The sequence below is a fragment of the Carcharhinus amblyrhynchos genome, chromosome 13 (assembly GCF_965287045.1).
Source record: "Carcharhinus amblyrhynchos chromosome 13, sCarAmb.v2.hapA, whole genome shotgun sequence".
Classification (NCBI taxonomy): domain Eukaryota; kingdom Metazoa; phylum Chordata; class Chondrichthyes; order Carcharhiniformes; family Carcharhinidae; genus Carcharhinus; species Carcharhinus amblyrhynchos.
The window spans coordinates 6,600,932-6,627,349 of record NC_137336.1 but is presented as its reverse complement, the minus strand read 5'-3'; the positions used below and the strand labels follow the sequence as shown (position 1 = coordinate 6,627,349).

Below are 26,418 nucleotides of genomic sequence, written 5' to 3'. Positions count from 1 at the left end.
GTGACGTTAGTGAACAACATCAGTAATGGGGAGAGTGAATGTGTTTTCAGTAAGCGGGCTGCATTTGAACGGTGTCAAGATTTTCGAGTGCTGTCGCAGCTGTATTTTCCAAGGTGCGGAGGGAGCAATCCATCATATGCCTGACTGGTGCTTTGCAAGTGGTGGAGGTGAGCTTCAAGCAACAATTTCCAAACATTTAATGATAATTCCATATTCGTCTTCGAACTCGTGTCACGGGATCTTTTAAAAGTGCAGACAGGGTCTCGGTTTAACATCTCGTCTGAAAGACTTTAACAATGCACTTGTGTGTCACCCTTAATTATTCTGTTCAGGTCTTGGAGCGGCACCTGAATGCAGAAGATGACTTGCAGGTGAGTATGGAAGGATGAAAAGATAGCTTAAAGCCCGGCAGGACTTCTCCTTTAGCCTCATCAGAGTCAAACTAGACTGGATCTCCTTTGTTAGTCCCCCGAGCGGCTGAAGTTTCGCCCAATTGATTCTTTCTTCGCCACTTGTGTAAAACTGCCTGCCCTGTAATTGCTAGATTTATCCGTCCCCTCGTAATGAAAATATATACGTTTAAAAGCTCCAATCCTCTGGCAGTACTCCAGTTTCTAATAAAGACTGGAGGATTGTGATCTGTTCCTTTGCAATTTCTGCCGTGCGAACCTGGATGCATCTTGTGTGTACTGCACTCTATGCACCATAAGGTACCAGAATTGTTATTGAATGAGTGAAACGAACAGATTATGATACAGTGTACGTACAGCTCTTCCCGTGCACCTTGATTATTTATGTAATTTACGCCAAGTTTCTCTTTGGGCTCTTCATGATCAGGTTAGATTGGAAATTCCGTCCTATCCTGAGTTCGAGATAGTGCAATTTTCGTGTCTAACTAGCATAATGAGCCGACGTGGGAAGCTCAGCGCCAAAAAAAGCCGGAAATGCAGAATGCCTTCAATATTCTTTTAAAAAAACTAACATTACTTTCCAGAACTTAATGTTCTTGACTTTTGACGCGATGATCCTGTTCTAAGAGTTGAGTTGGAGGCAACGGGGCAGTCGATAAGTTACTCACTTTTGTTGGCCAGTGAATACACAATTATACGCGTAACTTTCACACTTTGCATACGTCCATCTTTAATAAGCGTTCAGTGTAATTATTGGCAAAGACTCTCTGTGTCGCTGTCTACCAATGAGGCGCTAAAATGCTGCCAGCGATCTATCCCCCCTCCCCCAATAATACGCATAATGCAGAAACAGAGAGGAAAACAGACTCTCACTGTTTGTAATCGTACATCGGAACGGTCATTTCTTGTACTTTTATTCTTCTGTACAGATGTAATATTGATCAGCCTTTTGCTTGGTTTATTCTGGATATCAGCAACTGATTTTTTTGGGTGGAGAGTAAATAATTTTGCATCATTGCGAATGCAAGGGCGAATTCGGACAAAGAATGCAAGCATTGTTTACGGTTTTCCAGCTTTGTGTCTGGAATATCGTTTTTGGTCAAATTCGCTATGCAATTCATGAAGAATTGAAGCATGGTGCCTTCGTTGGGAACATTGCTCAAGATCTTGGGCTGGATGTGAGAGAGCTGTCTAGTCGCAGGCTCCGCATAATGTCTGCAGTAAGGAAACGGTATTTCGAAATTAATTTAGAGAATGGCGTGCTGTTTGTGAATGAAGTGATAGACAGGGAGTACGTGTGTAGGCAGAGTCCTACTTGTTTTATGAATCTGGAGGTTGTAGTGGAAAATCCATTGGAACTCTACCGTATTGAAGTGGAAATTCGAGATATAAATGACAATTCCCCCACTTTTTCGAATGCTGAGATCCGTTTGGAGGTCCTGGAATCAGCCCCACCGAGAACTCGATTCCTTCTTCAGAGTGCCCATGACCCGGACCTGGGCATCAATTCTGTCCGCATTTACCATCTCAGTCCAAATGAACACTTTGCTTTAGAAGTGCAGAATAGCGGGGACGATAGCAAATTTGTTCACCTGCTCCTGGAGAGATACCTGGACAGGGAACAGCAGGCGACTCATCATTTGCTTCTGACTGCTGTTGACGGGGGTATCCCAGAGCGAACAGGCACCGCCCAAGTTATCGTCACTGTCCTCGATGTCAATGACAACTCGCCTGCGTTTGAACAGATGTTGTATAAAACCAGTTTAATGGAAAATGTACCGCTCGGTACTGCAGTTATCAAATTGAATGCCACCGATCTGGACGAAAGCACAAATGCAGAGATTGTGTACTCTCTCAGCGACCTTACTCCAAGCAAGGTCCGCGAACTCTTCAGTATGGACTCCCAAACAGGTGAAATTATAGTAAAAGGGATTATAGACTTTGAAGAAGCCAATACTTTTGAAATTATAGCGGAAGCCAAAGACAAAGGTCCTTTTGCACTCCCGGTGCATTGCACTGTTCACATTGACATCAAGGATGTCAATGATAATGCCCCCGATATGACTTTGATGTCAGTATCTAATTCCGTCCGGGAGGATGTACAGTCTGGAACTGTGATAGCGCTGATCAGCGTAACCGACCAGGACTCCGAAGATAATGGAGTAACTACCTGCCTGGTTCACCCCAACTTACCGTTCGCACTGAGGTCGACTTTTAAGAATACGTATACCTTAGTTGTCAAGCACGCACTGGACAGGGAAACTACGTCTGAATACCAAATTGGGATCTCTTGTCGTGACTCAGGAATTCCTCCTCTTTCCACCAATAAAACTATTCAAGTGCAGGTGTCAGACATAAACGACAACCCTCCCCGCTTTGCGGATACATTTCAGACTGCGTACGTGATGGAAAATAACGCTTTTGGGGCTTCCATTTGCTCAGTTTCTGCTTTTGACCCCGACTTGGGCCCAAACTCCCACCTTTCTTATTCCATTCTGGACAGCCTGGTTGAAGGTATGCCCATCTCATCCTATGTCTCCATCAATTCAGAGAACGGGATCATCTTCTCTCAGCGCTCCTTTGATTATGAGCAGCTTAAGAATTTCCAGATTAATGTGCAAGTGCAGGATTCCGGATTGCCTCCACTCAATACTAATTATACAGTGCATGTGGTCATCCTGGATCAAAATGACAATGCGCCTGTCATCGTCTTTCCGCTTACAAGGAATGGATCCGAAGTAACCATTCCTCGAATAGCAGATCCAGACTATTTAGTGGTCAAGGTTATTGCTGTTGATGCCGACTCTGGGCAGAACGCACGATTATTTTATCAGCTTCTCCGAGCTACTGATCAGAATCTTTTCGCCATGAGAATTAACTCGGGGGAAGTAAGGACGACTCGCCAGATTGATGACATGGATGTTGCAGTGCAGATGCTGGTTATTTTGGTAAAAGATAATGGGCACCCTTCTTTATCTTCCACGATTACAATCACACTCTCAATAGTAGACAGTGCTGAAGATGTCATTCATGCCGTTACATTTATGCCTCGGGTCCCTGAGTATCCCTCCAATGCAGCCTTTTACATAATTATATCCTTAGGGGCAATCACACTCACACTAATGATTGCCCTGATTGCGCTTGTTATCACGGTCTGTCGCAGTGCAAGTAATGACGAGGACTGGTGTTTGTGTTTGGAACATAGCGATTCAGAAACGATATATCGAAATTCCAATTTAAATTTCCACACAGTGCCAGACTCCAGTCTAATTAAAAATGTCATTGAAGTGCGTGGATCTGGTTCTCTCACTGAAACGTACTGTTACACACTCCGGCCTGCTCCAGAGTCGATTAAAGATTCCAAGTTCCTGTCACCCTTAAATGCAGCGTCCACCAGATGCCAATCTGATGCTGCTGATAGGTATTATTCAGACTGGAATGTCAAAGAAATGGACAACATGACAATGTTAGCCACTGAGGTGAGTTCCGCTAACTCTAAGACCTCGGGTTGCCATATTCATTCTAGTACTCTGTGGTTTCCTCAATGTTATCCATCACATGTATGAGGCGGAACATACAAATTTACATCATTGAATCACGTTATCCATCACATGCGTGAGGCGGAAAATAGAAATTTACATCATTGAATCACGTTATCCATCACATGCGTGAGGCGGAAAATACAAATTTACATCAGTGAAGCATGGCAGCCAAACATTAAAGAGTGATAATTAATTTTGTTAATCAACTATTATTTTTCCTCCTAACTTTCTCACCGACTCTTCTCTTGAATGTGAGAAAATTAGTGGACTCTACATGGACAGTGGTAACTCATTCCATTATTAATTTTTCATGGTCGAATAGGGTTAGTGTACTGCTCAACTGTGAATCCTCTCTTACCAAGCGTCCAATCCCATAAAGAAGTAGACTGTGTCCACGGTGTTCATGTTTTGGGACACCTGGCAGAAATGGCTATATTACGGTAACCTTCCTAGGTTATTTTGGATGCTCCCCGCTGCCCTTGAAGAGACGAGCACCATGCAATCCAAAACTTAAAATATAAAACCACTGTGCGGTTTAGGTGAATATTTAAGTAAGAGAAATTCCAAATTTAACACAAGGTTCAGTAGTTTTATTTCAGCTTTTTTTTAAAGTTTATTTGTTAGTGTCACAAGTAGGCTTACATTAACATTACAATAAAATTACTGTGAAAATCCCCCAGTCACCACACTCCGGCACCTGTTCAGGTACACTGAGTGAGAATTTAGCATGGCCAATGCAACTAACCAGCAAGTCAGTTTGGAGGAAACCAAAACACTCAGAAGAAACCCATGCAGACATGGGGAGAATATGCAGACTTTGCAGACAGTGGTCCAAGCTGGAATTGAACCCATGTCACTGGCAATGAGAGGCAGCAGTGCCACCCAGGCCCTGTCACCATATCCCTACATATTTACTCACTAATCCCTCTAACCAATGCACCCTGGTACACAAAGGGGCAATTTAGAACGACCAATCAACCTAGCCCACACATCTTTGGACAGTGGGAGGAAACCAGAGCACCCAGAGGAAACCCACGCAGGCAGAGGGAGAATGTGCAAACTTCACACAGACAGTGACCCAAGCTGGGATTCAAACCCAGGTCCCTGGAGCTGTGAAGCAGCAGTGCTAACCTGTGCTATTGTGTCATACGGTTCCATGAGAGGTACATTTTGCTCATGAAAAAGTTTAAGACCAGAGGGGCTCAGAATAAGGGGGGATTAAGGGATACCAATTTAGAACTCAGAAGAGGAGGAATTTCTTCTCTCAGGGCATTGTGAATTTTTGGAACTCCTTGCCACAGAGTACTTGGGGGTGGAGTCCTTGGGTAGGATTTTCCCATCCTGTCCACCTTGGGAATCATAGCAGGTAGGACACAGACCATGCTAAAGTCCAATGACCTTGTGTATATTTAAGGCTGAGATAGAGCTACATTTGAGCTGCAGGGGAATGAAGGGTTAAGGGGAAAGGACAAGGGTGTAGTGGACATGAAGAATATCAGATCAGCCGTGATCCTATTGAATGGTGGCACAGGCTCAAGGTCAAATGTGGCCTATTCTGTTACAATTTCATATTATCTTGCGGAACCAAAGGAGTCAATCACAAGGAAAGCTTAAAACAATAAATCAAACATGAATAACAAGATCAATAAGTCTCCCCATTGTTCCCATCAGGCACAGAATGTTCATAGTGGGTAACTATATTTCCATCTAAACTGTGCTCATCTCCCAGCAGCTAGTCCTGCTGTTAGGCACACTCTTGGTACTGCTGCATTTGTGTGACACCCATTATTCCCATCTGCACATAAAGGTCTTGTCCGTTAATTGTCTGCCTCCCTGAAAACCACACAAGAATGTTCATCACTGAGGCAGTTTGGGTCAGGAAGTGGCAACGGTTTTGTCACATGTGGATTTTGTAAATCTGCAGGTTTGTGGCTATAGCCAATTTTACTGCCACCAATTTTAATTCCCAGGTTTTATTTTTAATTAAACTCAAACTAGCGTGATGTGAATTTAAGTAATAAACTGCTGGATTTTGTGTTCAAATCTCTAGGTAGTAAAATAATCATAGGTAGTAAATAATAGGTAGTAAAATAATCATTTTACTACCATATCCATGTATAGGTGGACAAGAATAAGGAAGATTCTTAACAAATCTTAATTCATAATGTGAGCATATAAACTTACAAAATAAGAGAAGAATGTCATCCGACCCCTCAGGCCTGCTCTACCACTCTATAGTAGGGTTGATCTGATTGTGTTTTGAAATCCAAATTCCCAGTTATCCATGTGTCCCATTGTTCAACAAGGGATCTTTATACCTGCACCTTAAAAATATTCAAAAACCTCTCCTCCAGCCATCTAAGACAGGAGGTGAAATTTTCCCATCCCAGTTGCCACATGAATTGCCACAGGCGTGCCAAGACCATGCAAAGATCCATTGACTTCAGATAGGATTTTCCAGTCTTGAACATAGAACATAGAACATTACAGTGCAGAACAGGCCCTACAGCCCACGATGTTGCGTCGACCAGTTAAAAAGCAATGACCCTCTAACCTAAACCAAACCCTTTCCATCCATAAACCTATCCACGGATCTCTTAAACGCCCCCAAACTAGGCGCATTTACAACTGCAGCAGGCAGGGCATTCCAATCCCTCACCACCCTCTGGGTAAAGAACCTACCCCTGACATCCGTCCTATAACTACCACCCCTTAATTTAAAGCTACGCCCCCTCGTGCTAGCTTTCTCCATCCAAGGAAAAAGGCTATCACTGTCCACCCTATCTAAACCTCTAATCATCTTATATGTTTCAATAAGGTCCCCTCTTAGCTGCCTTCTTTCTAACAAAAACAACCTCAAATCCCTCAGTCTCTCCTCATAGGACCTCCCCTCCATACCAGGCAACATCCTGGTAAACCTCCTCTGCACCCTCTCCAAAGCCTCCACATCCTTCCTACAATGTGGGGACCAGAACTGCACACAATACTCCAAGTGCAGCCGCACCAGAGTCTTGTACAGTTGCAACATGACGCTGCGGCTCCTAAATTCAATCCCCCTACCAATAAACGCCAAGACACCGTATGCCTTCCTAACAACCCTATCTACTTGATTCCCAACTTTCAGGAATCCATGTACACATACACCTAGATCCCTCTGTTCATCCACACTATTCAGAGTCCTACCATTAGCCCTATACTCTACACAACTGTTATTCCTGCCAAAGTGAATTACCTCACACTTTTCCACATTAAACTCCATCCACCACCTCTCGGCCCAGCTCTGCAACTTGTCCAAGTCCCCCTGTAAACTAAGACACCCTTCCTCACTATCTACCACACCTCTGACTTTGGTGTCATCAGCAAATTTACTAATCCACCCAGCTATACCCTCATCCAGATCATTTATAAAAATTACAAACAGCAGTGGCCCCAAAACAGATCCCTGAGGCACACCACTCGTAACTGAACTCCATGACGAATACTTACCATCAACCACCACCCTCTGTCTCCTATCCGCCAGCCAATTCCTGATCCAATTACCTAAATCACCCTCAATCCCATACATCTGCATTTTCTGCAGAAGCCTTCCATGGTGAACCTTATCAAACGCCTTACTAAAGTCCATATATACCATGTCAACTGCCTTACCCCCATCCACCTCTTTGGTCACTTTCTCAAAAAACTCAATAAGGTTAGTAAGGCACGACCTACCCTCCACAAAACCATGCTGACTATCTCCAATCAATTCATTACTCTCCAAATAACTATAAATCCTATCCCTAATAATTTTTTCTAAAACCTTACCCACAACAGAAGTAAGACTCAGCGGTCTATAATTCCCGGGGAAGTCTCTGTTCCCCTTCTTAAACAATGGGACAACATTCGCTATCCTCCAATCTTCTGGCACTTTACCTGTGACCAACGATGACCTGAAGATCAGAGCCAGAGGCTCTGCAATCACCTCTCTTGCCTCCCAGAGAATCCTAGGGTAAATCCCGTCCGGCCCAGGGGACTTATCTATTTTCAAACCCTCAAGAATATCTAGCACATCCTCCTTATCAACTGCAATACTGTCCAGTTTACAACCCTGTAACCCAGTGTTCTCCACAGCTCCATTTATGTCCCCCTGTGTGAACTTCGAAGAGAAATATTGGTTCAATGCCTCTCCAATCTCTTCCAGCTCCACACACAAATTCCCACTGCTGTCTCTAACTGGCCCCAATCTTGCCCTAACCAACCTTCTGTTCTTAACGTATCTATAGAACGCCTTAGGATTCTCCTTAATCCTATCAACCAAAGTCTTCTCATGTCCTCTTTTAGCCCTTCTTAACTCACTCTTTAACTCCCTCCTAGCCAATCTAAAGCTTTCTAGTGCACTACCTGAGCCCTCAAGTCTCATCCGGACATAAGCCTCCTTTTAGGTATTGCTAAACTTAAGCTAAATACAGAGACTCATGAGTCTTGGTGTACTGATTTTAAGACATGATTTTATTAAACAAATTATCAAATAAGAGGACGATATAAAGAAGCCCAGCATTCCAAATAGAGAGTGCAGGCAACTCAATATCACGCTGAAAAAACAAATGCCTCTGTGAGGGCAATTATACATTTCAAAGTCATATTTCCCAATTTTTCAGGAGGCATTATCCGGTAAACTATAATACAAATAAGTCAATAATCATCTCTGTCACCAACTCCAGCCAATAACAATTTACATCCTGACCTCATGGGATCTTATTTGTCCTGAATTTCAGATGTTATCTCCCTTGGTTGCCCAGCAACACAGGATGCTGGGCAGTGAAATGGGGGAATGATTCTCACAGGCTCAAACTACGTGACACTTGTCTCACCCTGAGAAAGTCCTTATGTCTACCATGAACCTGTGTTATCAGTTTTGAGCTGTATATCTGTATTAATCAAACTGGTATTCATAGCTACTTTATTCCTGACAACTACTGATAATCTATTGTCCTACAGAATGCAGGCCCTGTCATCCCATCAAGCACTGCTGTATTTGGCTGAAGTTTTACAAAACGTATTTCAAAAGCAAACTGCATTCATTTTATAAATTCAAAATACATGTTTTAAATGAGAAATACTTGTTATTCAGTTAGAGCTGTCTTTTGTAATGACAGCTTTTGTCAGCTCTCTCTATAGTCTAACATCATTCACTGTTAAGTCAGTATTGTGTTAATGTTCTCAAATCATGACTATTTGTCTCCTATTAGCCTAATGTAGCCCTCCCTACATCACCCTCCTTTAATATGAATCTGTTCCCACTATCCCTCTATCCAGAACCTCGATACTTTTCTAAGCTGAAATTCCCGTGTTTCTACAACCATTTCTTAAATCAGGCATTTAACATAGAGGATCAGTCTCTTGATTTTTTTCATACCTCCAATGCTTAAATGTCCCAGAAGTGATTGTAGTTTTAAAGAGTGGTGTGACTACAGTACAATGTCCCTGGATTTAGATTCAATTATCTTGTTGGCTTTGTTGATTTGCTACTCTGCATTGAGCCTATTAGCACCATTATTAGGTCTCTCACAGATTAATATTTGGTTATAATGATGCAAAGAAATGAGTCTGTATTCTGCTGCACTTTTTGAAATATAAATCTTCATCAAAACCATGTTTCGTAAAATGGAGAAGGTGATGCCATTGGATATAAGGATGGGAGAAAAATAAGCAGAAGTCAAGAAGTAATTAAGTAAAATCTATTAATGATATTCAGAGTGAAGAAACAACAAACATTCTTAATATCTTAGTGAGTTTCCAATTCCGAACCTGTGTTCTCTACATCTAGAAGGACATGAGTAGCACATACAATGGAATGCCGCCATCAGAAAGTTGCCCTCCATGTCACACAATACCCCTGGTGTGGAAATATATCATGGCATCTTGATAGTAGCTTGGTTAAAATCCTGATACTTCCTCTTTAACAGCACTGTGGCTGTATTTACACCGCGGGTACTCCAGAAGTTCAAAAAGGTAACACATCTCCACCTGATCAAGGGCAATTAGGGATGGGCTTCATCAATGCCATCCAAGTTTTATGAACAAAGAAAATATTATGAACATACCAACGAATGCTTCAGACCATTGCAAAACCTTTATAAATATGCGATCTTGATATGGCATTACATGTATCAGAACAAACATTTTGGGAAATTGGATATGGAGGTTAGTGGTATCATGCACACATGGAAAATACATTCTGTCAATGCTAGTGACTTCAGCAAACATGTGTTACATGAAACTCCATGGCAGGAACATAAAATTTTGTAAACAAATAATTAAAATGAACAATGTTGCAAATAGATTGAAATGTGCAGAAAGGTGGAAAATAGACTTTCAAAAGTCAGGGATACATCCAAAATGAAAGGCAGCAATTGTTTCTCAATGTAGTTTATTGGGCAAAATAAACAAGATTATATTCTAAACAACTAAATTCCATTTTCATATGACATTCAACAATTTACTTGTCTATTGCAATATCATAACATAGTTTGTGATGAGGGAGAAGGCTTCTTCAGCCAATTCGATTTCATTCTTCCAGATTACAAAACCAAGACAGCATCTCACTTTTTCAGAAATGAATCTTTGAATTACCATTAATGCTGAAGAGTCCAAATAGAGAGATCTATCTAGAAAGTGAACTTCTCTATTCTGTATTTTTGAACAGTTTCTGTTTAATTTTATTTTAATTTCCAGCAAGAATTTGTGATTTCTATTGTCAATATCTAAGTTTATTAATCTGCTTGAGCCAACCTAACACCAAGTCATACACTTATCCTCTCTGGTATTATTGGAGGAGTGGAAACAGTGGCTGTAAATATTATTAATTGCATGACCATGTCTCAAGTAAAATATTTGATGTTTGAATCCTATCTTTTCCCAGAAGCCAGAATTAATTAATTTGTTTCAACAAAATTAACACATTAGGCCATTGATCTGAAATGTTCAGTTGCTCCCCACCAATGCTGCCTGGCCTGTTAAGTACATCTAATATTTTCTGTTTTAATTTTAATTTTTCAGCAATCAAAGTGTTTTGCTTTTATGAAAGCAGATATGTTAGTTACAATGCACATGGGAGAAACTATGTTTCAATTCAATACAGTCAGACCTCATCTATAGTACTGCGTACTGTGTTGGGCAGTATATCTTGGGATAGAAATGTTGGCATTGGAGTGGACATATAACTAAGTTATTAAGATGTTGCCAGTTCTACATGGTAAATTAGGAGCACAAGTTGCATGAATCTGTCTTTTGATTTCTCATCTGATTTGGACATCACTGGCTGAGCCACATTCAGGTTGCACCCTGTACTGTGCTTGAGAAAATCCACGTGAGCATCTTCTTGAACCACACAGTTTTTGTCACTAAGTTACTCCAAATTGTGACTAAGGAGGAAGTTCCAGAATTTTGACCAGTGACAATAAAAGAATGGTAATATATTTCCAGGTTAGAGTGTGTGTGGCTTGGGAGTTGGGGGTGGTGGGGGGGGATATATGCAAATGGTGAGTTCCAATGTGCTGGCTGCCTTTGCCCTCAAAGAAGCTACAGGTCATGGGTTTGAAAGGTGCTATCAAAGAGGCTTGGATGAATTTATGGAGCGCATCTTGTGGTTGGCTGCTTCTTTGCACCTCTGCTCAGATTGGGTGTCGATTAAGTGGGCTGCCTTGTCCCGGATGGTGCTGAGCTTCTTGAATGTTGTTTGGACTGCTGATTGGTACTTTGCAGATGATGGAAAGATTTTGGGGAACCAGGAAGTGAGTCATTGTTACAAAATACCTATCTTCTAACTTGTGCATGTAGTATAGCATTCATTAGCTGGTCCTGCCATGTTTCTGATGAATGGTGAGCCCAGGATTTCATTGGTGGTCTATTAAGCAGTAGTAATTGCATCAACTGTCAAGCAAAGAATTTTAGAATCTACCTTAAATCTACCTAAAATCCACAACGAGGCCTTAGGTAACATGAACCATTTTCAATAGCTTGGGAATCTATTGTCAGTGAGGGCAGACATCGATAACAAGGTTCAACACCACCTTCAGTGTGCTCATGCAGCCTTTAGGTCAACTGAAAAAGAGAGTGTTTGAAGGCCAGGACCTCAGACCCAGCACCAAGCTTATGCACTGTTGAGTCGTAGTGACACTTACCATCTATATGTCTCAGAGACATGAACTATTTGCAGCAAAACTGTTGTCCACCAGTGCCACCAGTGTTGCCTCTGGAAGTATGTTGGGTCTGTACTCACTGAAATTTAGAAGAATGAGAGTCAACTTTATTGAGACACATTCGATTCTCAGGGAGCTTGCCAGGGTAGATGCTGAGATGGTGTTTCCCCTTGTGCAAGAGTCTAGGATGAGAGGGCTTAATCTCAGAGAAAGCAATCGCCCATTTAAGGTGAGAGGGGAGAGATACAAAACTGTCCTGAGGGACAATTCTGTCACACAGAGAGTGGCGAGTGTCTGGAACAAGCTGTCAGAGGTAGTAGTAGAGGTGGGTACAATTTTTTTCTTTTAAAAATCATTTAGACAGTTACATGGGTAAGATGGGTATTTCGGATATGGGCCAAATGCAGGCAATTGGGATTAGCTTAGGGTTAAAAAAAAAGAGTGGCATGGACAAGTTGTGCCACAGGGCCTGTTTCCATGCTGTAAACCTCTATGACTCTATTTAAGGCAGAGGTAAGAAGGAATTTCTTCTCTCAGAGTGAATCCATGGAATTTTTACTGTTGACGTTAGGTCATTAAGGATGTTCAAAGCTGACATAACAGATTTTTAATCAGTAAGGGAATCAAGAATTATGGGAACAAGGTGGGAAAGTAGAGTTGAGGATTACCAGATCAGTTATTATCTCACTGAATGGGTTGAACGACCAACTTATGTTTCTATGTCTATGGTACTATAATGCAGTTTATGGTACTATAATGCAAATCCATTGGCAGGATTGGAACACCAACAACAGCGTTATCATGCGGGCCAATGCCCCCAGAATTGAAGTACTAACAATGTTCAAACAGCACTGCAGGGTGAGCCAAATCATCCCACGCCTGACACGAGACTTTACTTAGAGTTGTGACACAATGAACAAGCACCAGAAGGGCAGAAGAAATGCTTCAAAAACACCCTCAAAGCCTCCTTGAAAAGATGCCAGACTCCCGCTAACACCTGACAATCCCTGGCCGAAGACCACCCAAAGTAGAGTAAAAGCATCTGGGAAGAAGTTGAGCACCTCAGGTTTCAGATTCCAAGCTGAAGCCAAGCATTGACAATGAAATAAACACATGGCAACCTGGACACTTCACCCACCCACTCCTCCAATCACTGTCTGCCTCACCCATAACAGAGAGTGTAGTTTACAGGTTGGACTCATCTTTCACCTGAGAGCTATCTTTAGTGTGGAAACAAGTCATCCTTGACCCCAAGGGACTACCTAAGAAGAATATATCTCCCATTCTACCAGCAGTGAATTTTTATTAGACTGATTCCTGAGACAGCAGGACTGTAAAGTAAGGAGAGATTGGGTCAGCTGGGTCTGTATTCACAGGAATTCAGCAAAATAAGAGGAAGTCTCATTGAAACATGTAAAATTCTGACAGGGTTGGACAGGCTGGATGCAGGGATGTTGTTTCCCCTGGCTGTGGCGTATAGAAAGAGGAATCATGGTCTCAAGGTATGTGATAGGCAATTTAAGACTGAGATGAGGAAAAGTTTCTTCTCTAGGGTGACGAGCTTTTGAAATTCCCTCCCAGAGAATGCTATGGAGGCCAGGTCGCTGAATAGACTTAAGAAGGAAATAGATTTCTAGACTCTGAAGGCAGCAAAGCAAGTGTGCTGGAGTATGGTGTTGACTTAGAGGATCACTTATGATCATGTAGAGTGGGCTTGATGGGCCAGATGACCTAGTGTTCCTAATATCTATGTTTCTATGATTCTCTGAGTGAAAAACATTTGACTCATCTTCATTTTAAATGGGCGACTCCTTATTTTTAAATATTGATCCCTGGTTCAAGATGCACCCACAAGAGTAAAATTCTTCATGAATGGGCAACATGCCATGCTCTAAGCTTCTGACCTTTGGAAATCCAACCTGTGAAGACCCCTCAGGATGTTATATGTTTCAAATCAACTCAACTCTTAGTCTTCTAAACTCCAGCAGATACAAGCCTAGCCTATTCAAACTTTCCTCTAAGACAACTCTCATATTCCAGATATTAGTCTAGTAAATCTGCTTTGAATAGCTTCCGATGCATTTACAGCCTTCTTAAATATCATGACCAATACTGTACATAATACTCCAAATGTGGCCTCCCTAGTGCCTTGAGCAATTGAAGAATAACCTCCCGACTTTAGCATTAAATTCTCCGCACGATATATGATAATATTCCACTAGTGTTCATAATTACATGCATATTTTCCTTTGTAATTTGTGCAGTTGGACACCAAGCTCTGCAAGCTCTCATTATTTCTATAATATGCTTCTTTGGATAAACTCACATTTCACATTTTCTCACATTATAATCCATTTACTTGGATCTTTGCCCACTCACTTGACCCATCTATATATTTTTGTAGCCTCTTTATGTTGCTGAAAACTTACTCCCTTATCTATCATTGCATTATCAGCAAATTTGGTAACCATCCCTTCATCCAAGCCATTTATATAAATTATAAATGTTGAGGACTCAGTACAAATCCCTATAAAATATAAAAGTAAAGTTGTCATAGTCCCAGATGTCCATAGACTGCTCTCCCTCTCTTCTTGAATAATGGAATTACATTTGCTGTCTTACAAAAGAAGGGGCTGCACGATGGCAGAATGGTTCACACTCCTGCCTCCCAGCACCAGGGACCCGGGTTCGATTCCCTGCTGGGTCACTGTCTGTGTGGAGTTTGCACATTCATCCTGTGTCTGTTTTCTTTGAGTGCTCCGGTTTCTTTCCATGCTCTGAAAGACGCGCTAGTTATGTGCATTGACCAAACAGGCACCGGACTGTGGTGACAAGGGGAATTTCACAATAACTTCATTGCAGTATGTAAGCCATACTTGTGATGAATAAAAAAAAACTTTAATGGGACCATCAACTGTCTCACTAGACACTTTTTTTAAGATCCTATGAAGAAATCCATCACATCAGCATCACTTCTCTGCTGACTGCAGTTTTCCTGAGCACTTTCCTCCCTTCCATTTATTGGTTTATAACTGGTTCCAGGATGCATCCTGTATGGTGAAGCCTGATGCAAAATACCTGTTCAATTCATCCGCCATCTCATTGTTTTCCATTATCACTTCTCCTGACCTGCTTTCACAGGGACCTTACTATTAGATCTAAGTTCTACAGTCCTGGCACATTCAGTTACAAATGGTCGTGGAAAATTAAACTGGAAGAGGAACCTCCACGAATAACTTTATCCTCAATGGTGGTGGAGTACAACATAACAATGCAAAAGGCAAGGCTGAAGCATTTGCAGCCATAGAAAAGTTACAGCACAGATGGAGGTCATTCAGCTCATCTTGTCCATGCCAGCCCAAGGATGTCAAAATGCTCTTTCTAGTCACACCTACCAGCACCTGCCCCATAGCCCTGTAGCTTACAGCACTTCAGATGTAGATCCAAGTACTTTTAAAAAGAGTTTAGGGTCTCTGTCTCCACCACAAACTCAGACAACAAATTCCAGACACTCACTCTCTCTGCATAAAATGTTCTTCCTCATGCTCCCTCTACATGTTATGCCACTCATCTTGAATCTATGTCCCCCTGTTGTAAAACTCTCCACTAAGGGAAGCAATTTTACCCTGTTCAATTTATCCCTCCCCGTCATAATTTTTCACACCTTAATCAAGTCGTAGCTACATTTTTCTAGCCCTGGCAACATTTTTGTAAGCCTCCTTTGCACCCTGTCCAGAGCAACTACATCCTTCCTGAAATGTGGTGACTAAAATTGCAGACAGTACTCCAGTTTTAGAACATAGAACATTGAACAGTGCAGCATAGTACAGGCCCTTTGGCCCTCGATGTTATGCTGAGCTATGTCCGAACCCAAGATCAAGCTATCCCACTCCCTATCATTCTGGCGTGCTCCATGTGCCTAGCCAATAACAGCTTGAGAGTTCCTAAAGTGTCCGACTCCACTATCAGCAGGCAGTGCATTCCACACCCCAACCACTCTCTGAGCAAAGAACGTACCTTGGATATCCCTCCTATATCTCCATGAACCTTATAGTTATGCCCCCTAGTAACAGCTACATCCACCTGAGGAAATAGTTTCTGAACATCCACTCTATCTATCCCCCTCATCATTTTATAAACTTCTATTAAGTTGGCCTTCATCCTCCTCTGCTCTAAAGAGAAAAGCCCCAGCTTCCTCAACCTTTCCTCATAAGACCTACCCTCCATTCTGATAAATCTCCTCTGCACTCTCTCCAATGCTTCCACATCCACTTTATAGTGAGGTGACCAGGACTGCACACAATATTCCAAATGTGGTCTCACCAAGGTCCTGTATAGTTGCAGCATAACCGCACGGTTCTTAAACTCAAACCCCTTGTTAATAAACACTAACACACTATAAGCCTTCTTCACGGCTCTATCCAATTGTGGCCTCACCAGTATTTAGTACAATTTCACCAGTGTTTTATACCATCTTCAGCCAGAACTACTGAATGAATGATCCATCTCGGGCTCCTGGACCATCACGATGCCACTAGCTATCAGCCAATTCAATCCACTCTATACGATATCAAGAAATAGCTGAAGGCACTGGATGCTGCAAAGGCTATGGGCCCTGACAATATTCCAGCATTAGTACAGAAGACATGTTCTCCAGACATAGTGGTACCACTAGCCAAGTTATTCCAGTATACATACAAACTGCAATCTACCTGGCAATGTGGAAAATTGCCCAGAAATATCCTGTCCTCAAGAATCAGGACAAATCCAGCATGGCCAATTGCCACCACATCAATCTACTCTCAATCATAAGCAAAGCAATGAAAGGCACTGTCAACAATGCTATCAAACCACATTTAATCAGCAATAACCTCCAAACATTTAGTTTGTGTTCTTCCAGGCCACTCAGTTTGTAACCTCACTACAGCCTTGATTCAAACATGGACAAAAGAACAAATTCAAGAGGTGGGGTGAGGTTGACTGTCCTTTTATTAAGACAGCATTTGAGCCAATTTGGCATCAAGGAGACCTAGTGAAACTGGAGTTTGTGGAAATCAGGAGGAAAACGCTACACAGCTTGGAGTCATACCGAGCACAAAGGAAGGTTGTTGTGCTTACAAGAAGTCACTCACTTCAGTGTTGAGACATCACTGCAGATGTTCTTCAAGGCAGTATGAAAGTAGGCCTGAAAGTGGTGGTGTTTGTGTGATTGTACAATATTCAGTACCTTTCATGAATCCTCAGATACTGAAGCAGTCTGTCTCCATATGCAGAAAAACTGGACAACATTCAGGCTGAGGTTCATAAGTGGCACCTAATATTTATGCCAGAGAAGCCTGAGGCAATGACCAACTCAAACAAGAGTCATTCTGACCATCTCCCTTTGATATTCAGTAGCATTACCACTGATAAATCCCTACCTGCTAAACTAGATCACCCACATAAATACTGCGGCTACGAAAGGTTACATGCTGGGATTTCTGTAGCGATAACTCATAATGTGACTCCCCAGAACCTGTCCACCATTTATAAGGCACAAATTGCGCCTGAGACAGTTTACTTCCCACTTGCTTGAATGAGTGCAACTTCAACAGCACTCAAGAACCTCAACACCAAGAAGAAGCATCTCAATTGATTTGCATCTCATCCACCATTATCACCATTCACTCCCTCTCCCACCAAAATATAATGGCAGTAATGTACCATCCAAAAGATGCGTTGCAGCAACTCAATAAAACTCCTGCAGCAGCACCTTTCAAGCCCTTGATCTCTACCACCTAGAAAGACAAGAGCAGCACATGCAGGGAAGCAACAAGTTCCTCTCCAAGCCACATAACATCCTGATTTGGAATTATATAATCACCCTTCCTTCACTGTTGCTGCATCAAAATCCTGGAATTCACTTTGTATCTCCACTATGAGTGTACCTATACCATATGGACTACTCCACTATTTAATTAGCTCATTTTAACCTGTACCATTGTCCCATAAAGCAACATCTTACTTGTTTGGTGGGCTAAATGGCCTGATGCTTTATCTACCTTACTTGTACAATCTGGTCAGTTATTGATGTTTCAAATGACATTCTTCTAATAGACATTTGAGATGAATAGATCATGCTAGCATTTTGCTTTGGTGATCAAATGGGCATGGGTAGAATATTTCATGAAAGAATTATACTAATGAAATAGAACCATAGAATCCCTACAATGCAGAAGGAGGCCATTTGGCCATTCAAGTCTGCACCAATTCTTAAAAAGATTATCTTACCCTGGTTCATCACCAGCCATCACTCATCGCCCCCACCCCACCCCCGCCACACACCCCACCCCACCCCCCTCAACCCTCTCCCACCTCTTTCCCATCAATTCTGGCCCATCTGTACAGCTCTATGCATTTACCATAGCTGATCTACCTTATGCATACATCCTGGACACTAAGGGGCAATTTAGCATGGTCACTTCACCCAACCTGCACATTTCTGGACTGTGGGAGGAAACCCACACAGAAATAGGAGGAACATGCAAGCTCCATACAGGCCGTCGCCAAAGATCAGAACTGAACCAGAATCAGATAGTGGCGATCTTCTCTGATCTTTGGAAGCACAATAATTTAAAGTCCAATCAAACTTTTATTCTTCCAGCCTTTCTTCTGCTATTTGAAAGGCAATTTTTGATTATTCCTCTTGTAAAACTTTAAGCAAACACTGTGACAAAATTAACTCGTGCAATATAATCAACTTGCTTCAGCAGATATATTTACAAGAGAGAGAACAGCATTTAGTAAGGTTGTGACTAGCCCATAATGCTGCTGCTCTTTAGAATAATTGTATTGATTTTGGCAGTCATCAAGTGATATTGTAAAGTAACTCTACACACCAAAACAGTCAGAGCAAAATTGAAGAACAATTGTTCAGACAAGTTACTTGACAAGTGAAAAAAGCAACAGAGCCGTAGTAGTTAGCTACTTCAACTATCCTAATAGAAACCTGGATGAAATCATTGTAAAAGGTACAGTGGGCAGAGAATTATTAAATCGTAATCAGCAGAGCTTCTTTTGCAATCAAAATGTAGCAAGCCCAACATCAGGAAGTGTTTTTTAAAGGCTTAGATTTAGGCATTGAAGATGTATCAGTGAGAGGGCATTTTTGGTGATTCCCATAAAAAAATGCAATCACCAAATTCTGAACCTTTGAATCGTACAGAGAAAAAGCAAAAACAAAAAAAATTATACTTCAGGCACTAATAATAACTAATAATAACCCATCTGCCCTTCTTACCTGTTCTGGCCTACTGTCAGGAAAGGATACAAAAGGTCATGTGGCAATCAACTGAAGAACAGTTTTTTTCCCTGCATGCCATAAGGCTTTTGAATACTCTTACCTCCTGTTAAGTTGATCTTTCCCTGCATCCTAGATATGACTGTAACACTGCATTCTGCACCCTCTCCTTTCCTTCTCTATGTAGAGTATGTTTTGTCTGTATAGTACACAAGAAACAATACTTTTCACTGTATACTAATACATGTGACAATAATAAATCAAATCAAAATGTGACTTCAGAGTCACAGCGATGCAGTTGACTCTCAACTGCCCTCTGAAAAGCCCCAGCAAGCCATTCAGTTCAAGTGCGACTAGGAATGGGTTACATTGATAACTCATTATCCATCAATTAGCTGAAGGTTTTTGCCCAATAGGTGATAATTGCTGTTGCAGAAAGCTGAGTCATCAGAGGCTTTATGTATAAGCAGAGAGGTTTTGAAACTACATGGAGAGAAGGATCACAGACACAAGACTAAATCTGAGTGAAACATAGATTGAGTGAATAGTTAGGAATTTTGTTCCAATAGGAATCTGGTACAGATTCTACATTTTTTAGCCTTCAGTGGTTAGTGACTTTCCTTCCTCATTTCCAAACTAGGTGACTGCAAACTTCTGTTTCTTGAGCAGTGTAAGTTATTAATGAATTGACCAGTTAGATAAATAATGCTGGACAGAAATGGCAGGACAACCTGGGCAACCATAACTGCACAGAGTGGTTTAGGAAAATTTGGCTCAGAGTTGTCAAGCAGAAATCTGAGTTGTGGACATTGTGGCAAATCAAGGAGGAGGACAGTTTCCTGGACACTTTATTCCAGGCAGCATTCACACCCCTTACATTAAGCAGAATCAAAGATTTGGTCAGTGGTCAGGGTCTGCAGAGGATCACTGTGAGTCAAACAGGTAAGGGGAACAAGCATGTAGTAATGGAGGAGCCACAGCCCTTGATTTTGTCCAAGTGTTTGATACCTGTTTGGATAAAGGGTGGGACTGTAATGTGGAAGAGCAGACTGACCACCGTGAAGGAAGCCATTCAAGTAAAGGGAGCGTCACATTCAGCAAACAAGGAGTTAGATACTGTGCTCTGCAGCAGTGACCAGGAGTTTCAAAGATTCTGTTGCCTACCCAGTGCCAGGGTTAAGAACATCTCCCATGGTTGGGAACAAATTTGCAGTGGGAGGGAGACGATCCTGTTGTTTGGCTTGTGTGAGATCCAACAACATGAGAGGACATATTTCTCGTTCTACCGTAAAGAATCAGAGGAGCAAGGGACCAAATTAAAGTACAGAACATTAAAGAACTGATCTCTGGATTGTTACCTGAGTCACACACAAATTGGCATAGAGTCAAGCAGATTAGAGAATTAAATGCATGGTTCAAGAAGGGGTTTTGATTCATAGGGTACTGGCATCAGGACTTAGGGAAGAGTAACATATTTAATTAGAATGGCTACCCTTGAACTGAGCTGGGAAATTAGCCTGGCTAATCATGTAACTGGGGCTTTAAACTAATCGACTCAGATAAAGTGAGATTCAGATGACCAAAGAGAAAGTTCAAGGCATTAGGACAGTATAGAAATGTGAACAAAACTTGCACAGTGCAACAGGAAAGAACAGAGAGTTAAACATTTTTTTTATATATTAATAAATAAGAGCATTGTGGAGAATAGAAGTGAAAAATTGAAATGAAAAGCTTTGTATTTGAATGCATGAGCCAACTGCAATAAGATAGATGAACTAGTGGCACAAATAGAGATAAATTAATTAGCTGTAATCACCATTATGGAGACACAGTTACAAAGTGACCAAGATGGAAATAAATATACCAGGATACATAATGCTTAGAAAGACAGACAGATTGGCAACACAGGAGGGGTACATCTGATAGTAAAAGTTGACATAAGGACAATAGTAAGAAAGGATCTGGCCTCAGAAAATCATGAAGTAGAATCAGTATGGTGGAAATTAGGGATTGCAAGAATAAGAAAACATTGGTGGAAGTTATTGCTAAGCCCAATAACACAGTAAGAAGTCTCACAACAGCAGGTTATAGTCCAACAGGTTTACTTGGTAGCACAAGCTTTCGGAGCACTGCTCCTTCATCAGGTGAGCCCACTAAGGACAGTTATATTGTTGGGCAGAGCATTACACAAAACGTATTGGAGTTTGTAAAAAAGGCAATGTAATAACTGTAAGGAACTTTAATCTTAATAAGGATTGAGACAATCAAATTGGCAAAAGTGGTCTGGAAGATGAGTTTGTAGAATGTCTGTGATAGTTTCTTGGACGAATACATTGTGGAGCTGACTAATGATAAAGCTATCTCAGATTGAGTATTGTGCAATGAATTGGGGCTGAGTAACAATATTATGATATTCAATCCTCTGAAAAACAGTGATCACAAAAACATGCACATTAAGTTTGAAAGTGGCATATTCCAATAATAAACAAGAATCTTAAAGTTAAACAAAGCCAATTTCACTGGTCTGAAGGGCAAACTGCCTGTGATTAGTTGGGTAAGTAGACTAAAAGTTGTGGCAGTAAATGAAGCGTGGCAAACATTTAAAGAGACAATTCAAATTCTTTGGCAAAAATACATTCCGTTGAAAAACAGAAGTCAATAAGAAAGACCCATCTATGGTCACTCAAAAAGTTAAGGATATTGCTGAATTAAGAGACTTAAAATGTTGTCAAAAGCAGTAACAAGTATGTTGGTAACTGGCAATGCATAACGTGTTTGGAAGAAGTCAAATGGTTTTACTGAAGGAAAATCCTGTATTACAAATTTATGAGAGCTTTTTCAGGGTGTAACTGGTAGAGTAGATAAAAGAGAACCATTAAATAGATATATTTAATGTCCAATAGGCATTCAATTAGGTGCCACACAAAAGGTTAATCGGTACAATACGGGTTCATGGAATTTGGGGTAGTACTTTAGCATAGAGAGAGGTTTGCTTAACAGATAGAAAACAATAGGGCTTTTCCAAGTTGATAGACAGTGAACAGTGGAGTGCAGCAAGGATCAGTGCTGGTGCCTCAACTATTGACAATTTATATTAATGACTCAGAAAGAGACAGAGAATAATGTATCAAAATTTGCTGATGATTCCAAGTGATATGGAAAGATAAGATTGGGGAGTACAGAGAGAGGCTGAAAAGAGGTATGAACAGATTCAATGAGTAGGAAAACAGATAGCAACAAATAATGTAGGGAAACATGAAATTATTCACCTTGGTCTTAAGAAAAGAGAAGCAGAAATGTTTTTCAAAGGTGTGAAACTTATAAGTGTTTGAAGAATTTTGGGTGTGATTGTACGAAAAACACAAAGTTCACATGCAGGTGCAGCAAGCAAGTAGGAAAGCAAATGGCAGAATAGTATTTATGTAAAATCATTGGTGTACAACAATAAAGAAGTCTTGCTACAGTTGTACAGGGATTTGTTGAGAACACATCTGGAATATTGTGTGCAGTTTTGGTCTTGACATTTAATGAAGAATTTTATTTCCGTTGTGGTGGTACAGCAAAGGTTCACTGTACTATCCTGGAATGAGGGGGTTGTCCTATGATAAAAGGTTGAGTAAATGTGACTTATATTCTCCAGAATTTAAAAGAATGGGAAGTGATCGCGCTGAAAGGTATACAATTCTGGGGACACTTGACAAGGTAAACATTGAGATATTGTTTATAAGAGTTGGATAATCTATATCACAGGGTCGCAGTCTCAGGATAAGGGGCCAATAATATAGGACTGAGTTGAGGAGGAATTACTTCAGTCAAAAGGTTGTGAATCTTTGGAATGCTCTACGTGAGGGTTGCTGGTGCTTCACCGTAGATAACAGTTAATGCTGAGATGGGCAGATTTTTGGTCTCATCGGGAATTAAGGAATACGGGGAGCAGGCAAGAAAATGGAGCAGAATCCCAAGATTAGCCATGATTGTACTGAATTCTGAATCAGGCTAGACGAGCCATATGGTCTACTCCTACTCCTATTTCCTGCTTTCTTGTGTGTGAAGGCAGGAGACTTGTTAATAGTGCTTAATGAATAATTCCCATCTGTCTTCTCAAAATGAGGATTGCAAAAACATTATAGTTACAGAGACAGGATGTGAAATATTGGATGGGATAAAGAGAAGAAATATTAAAGGGTTTAGCATCTTTGGAAGTGAATAAATGCCAGCTAGTGTGTCTCAGTGTGTTATTGACAAATGGTTTCAATGTCGATAAGTGTGGGTTGTTGCATTTTGGAAAGTAAATCCATGGTAGCACTTAGACAGTGATTGGCAGGTTCCTGGGGATTGGGTGGTGTTGAGGAACAGAGGGACCTCGGAGTACAAGTACATAGCTCACTGAAAGCAGCGTCACAGGGTGATGAAGAAGACAGTTCACACACTGGCCACCATCAGTCAGGGCACTGAGTATATATATTCATTATGTTATGTTACATTATGTTACAGCTGCATAAGTTGTTGGTGAGGCAGCACTTGAAGTATTGTGTACAATTTTTGGCATGGCGGGCAGAAGAAACATTACAAAGACACACTCAAGGCCTCCCTGAAGTCACTTAACATAGATATGACCACCTGGGAAACACTGGCACAAAACCACCCTACCTGGCGCTGCCTCATCCACAACGGCTGTCAAGCTTACGAAGCAAAGTGTATTGCTGAAGCACAACTTAAGCGCGAGCTGTGCAAGTCCAGAACCCCAGCGCAACAATTACAGTGCCTACCGAAGTCTGTCCAATATGTGCCAGGACATTCCGTGCCCAAATTGGCCTGATCAGTCATCTTCAGACACACCGCAACCAGCCTCAAAATGACTAATGGTGTCGAGGTCCTCATTGACGATGATGGATGAACAATAACAGTTTTGGGCACCCTGTTAGAGGAAAGGCATTGATAATCTGGAAAAATTGCAAAGAAGATTTACGAAGATGTTGCCAATATTAGTGGGTCTGAGTTATAGGGCAAGGACTTCATTTCTTGAAATGTAGGAGAACGAGACGTCACCTTATTGAGGTGCGTAAAATCATCATGGGCATAGATAGAATGAACACACATAATCATCTTCCCAGGGAAGGAGAATAGACAAGTGGAGGGCATGGAGTAAAGATGAGAGGGGGAAGATTTAAAAGAGACCTGAGGGACAACTTCCTTACACAGAGGGTGGTGCAAATATGGAATAGGCTGCCAGAGGAAGTGGTTGAATCAGGGAAAAAAAAACAAAGTTTAAAAAACATTTGGATAAGTATATGGATGGGAAAGGATTAGCGAGATGAAGGCCAAACATGGGCAATGAAGAGTAGCTGGGGGGGCACTATAGTCGGCATGGTCTGGTTGGGCCAAAGGGCACGTTTCCATGCTGTATTGCTCTATGACTCTATGTGCGGCAATGGAGGAAATAACGGAGACCCTGGCCATCATTTTCAAATTTGCCATGCCTGCAGATGATGTGATAAAGGACTGCTGATACTGTAAAATTGTGCGTAAAAGAATAAAGGAATAAACAGAGTAATTGCAAGTCAGTCAGTCTAATGTCAATGGCAGACAAATTATTACAGCAAGTTCTTCAGGGGGGAAGAAAGCTGTAGCCTCCATGAAAATATAAGTTGCTCATGTGTGCAGAAATAATGAAAATAGAAATCTATCCAGAGAAGTGTGAATTTATGCACTTGGGATGGCAAACAAAATGAAGGAATACATAATAAATAGTAGGATCCAGAGATGTGTACTGGAACAGAGGAGACTTATGTATAAGGAGAGGAGGAGGACTATATGTGTACAGATTTCTGAAGGTTGAAAGTCAAGTGGATCAGGTGGTTAATGAAGCAAATGTGACACTTTCCTTTATTGGTTGATGTATGGCATACAACAGCAAGGTTATATTACAACTGTATAAAACACATGTTACACCACAGCTACAGAATTGCATAAAATTCTGTTACAGCAAGGATGTGAGTGCACTAAAGAGGATGAGGGAGGTTTTTGGAGATATGGCAAGGAATGGAATATTTTAGCTATGATATAAGATTGAATAGTCATGTTAGTTTTACTTTGAAAGGAGGAGACAGATGCATAAAATTGTGAAGGCCCTGGGCAGAGAAGATAAGAAGGATCTATTTCCTTTAGCAGGGACTATTGGGATAGAATTAAAGTAATTGGTAGAAGCATGCGCAGGGTGTTCAGGAAAAAAATGTTTCATGAGATCCTGCCACTCACTCTCTGACAGGTAGAGGCAGAAAGCCTCATAATATTTAAAATGTATCAAATATGCATTTGGAATTCCATTACCAGCAAACCGATGGACTAAGCTGGAAAATGTGATGAGGCTGGATATCTCTTCATCGGCCACACTGTCACACTGGGCCAAATGACGTTCCGTGCCTTAAATTTCTATGAATTTACAGTGATGCTTTCTATTCTGCCAGAATAGAATATTACTATCAGAAGTTCTTGCTGTCTGACAAGGATCGCCTTAAAAAAATGGCACTTGCTCTGTGCTCGACTTGACTTTTCTTCTGTGGCAGGGTTACCAAGGCCTGACTGCCCTGCTGATGCAACGTGCCTCACAGGTTTTCTTTTGCATAGCAAGACTCAAAGTGTTCTATAACATTTCAGCGATTGATAAGCGCCTTGACAGCAAAATCTGCCACCTTAAAATCTACGCGTGGGAGTCATTTATTTTGATTGAATAAAGTGATACTATCGCGAAGGCAGCTATTTCTCCGCACTGGCGGAGAACGAAATTAAATTTCCAGTAAATGTTTTCTATCACTTCTTGTCCCTGCTGCTGACTGTGCCTGGAATAATAAACGGTGCAGACTTACTGTGCATTTTGGATTTGTTTTTCATTGCTAGAATGTTCAATCAATGCTGCAGAGAAGTACATAATATTTTGGGATTACCAGACGTTCTGTAGGCAAACTCTTGTCCAGGCTCTGTACAACTGGCTATTCTTTAAATCACAG

General features: G+C 41.3%; 1 protein-coding gene across 3 annotated transcripts in view; it reads left to right on the top strand.

Moving 5' to 3' along the window:
* The window catches only part of LOC145351671 (protocadherin alpha-C2-like), a 261,415-nt gene that overhangs the window by 40,305 nt on the left and 194,692 nt on the right, over positions 1-26,418 (top strand). The gene's annotated exons all lie outside the window — the stretch shown is intronic.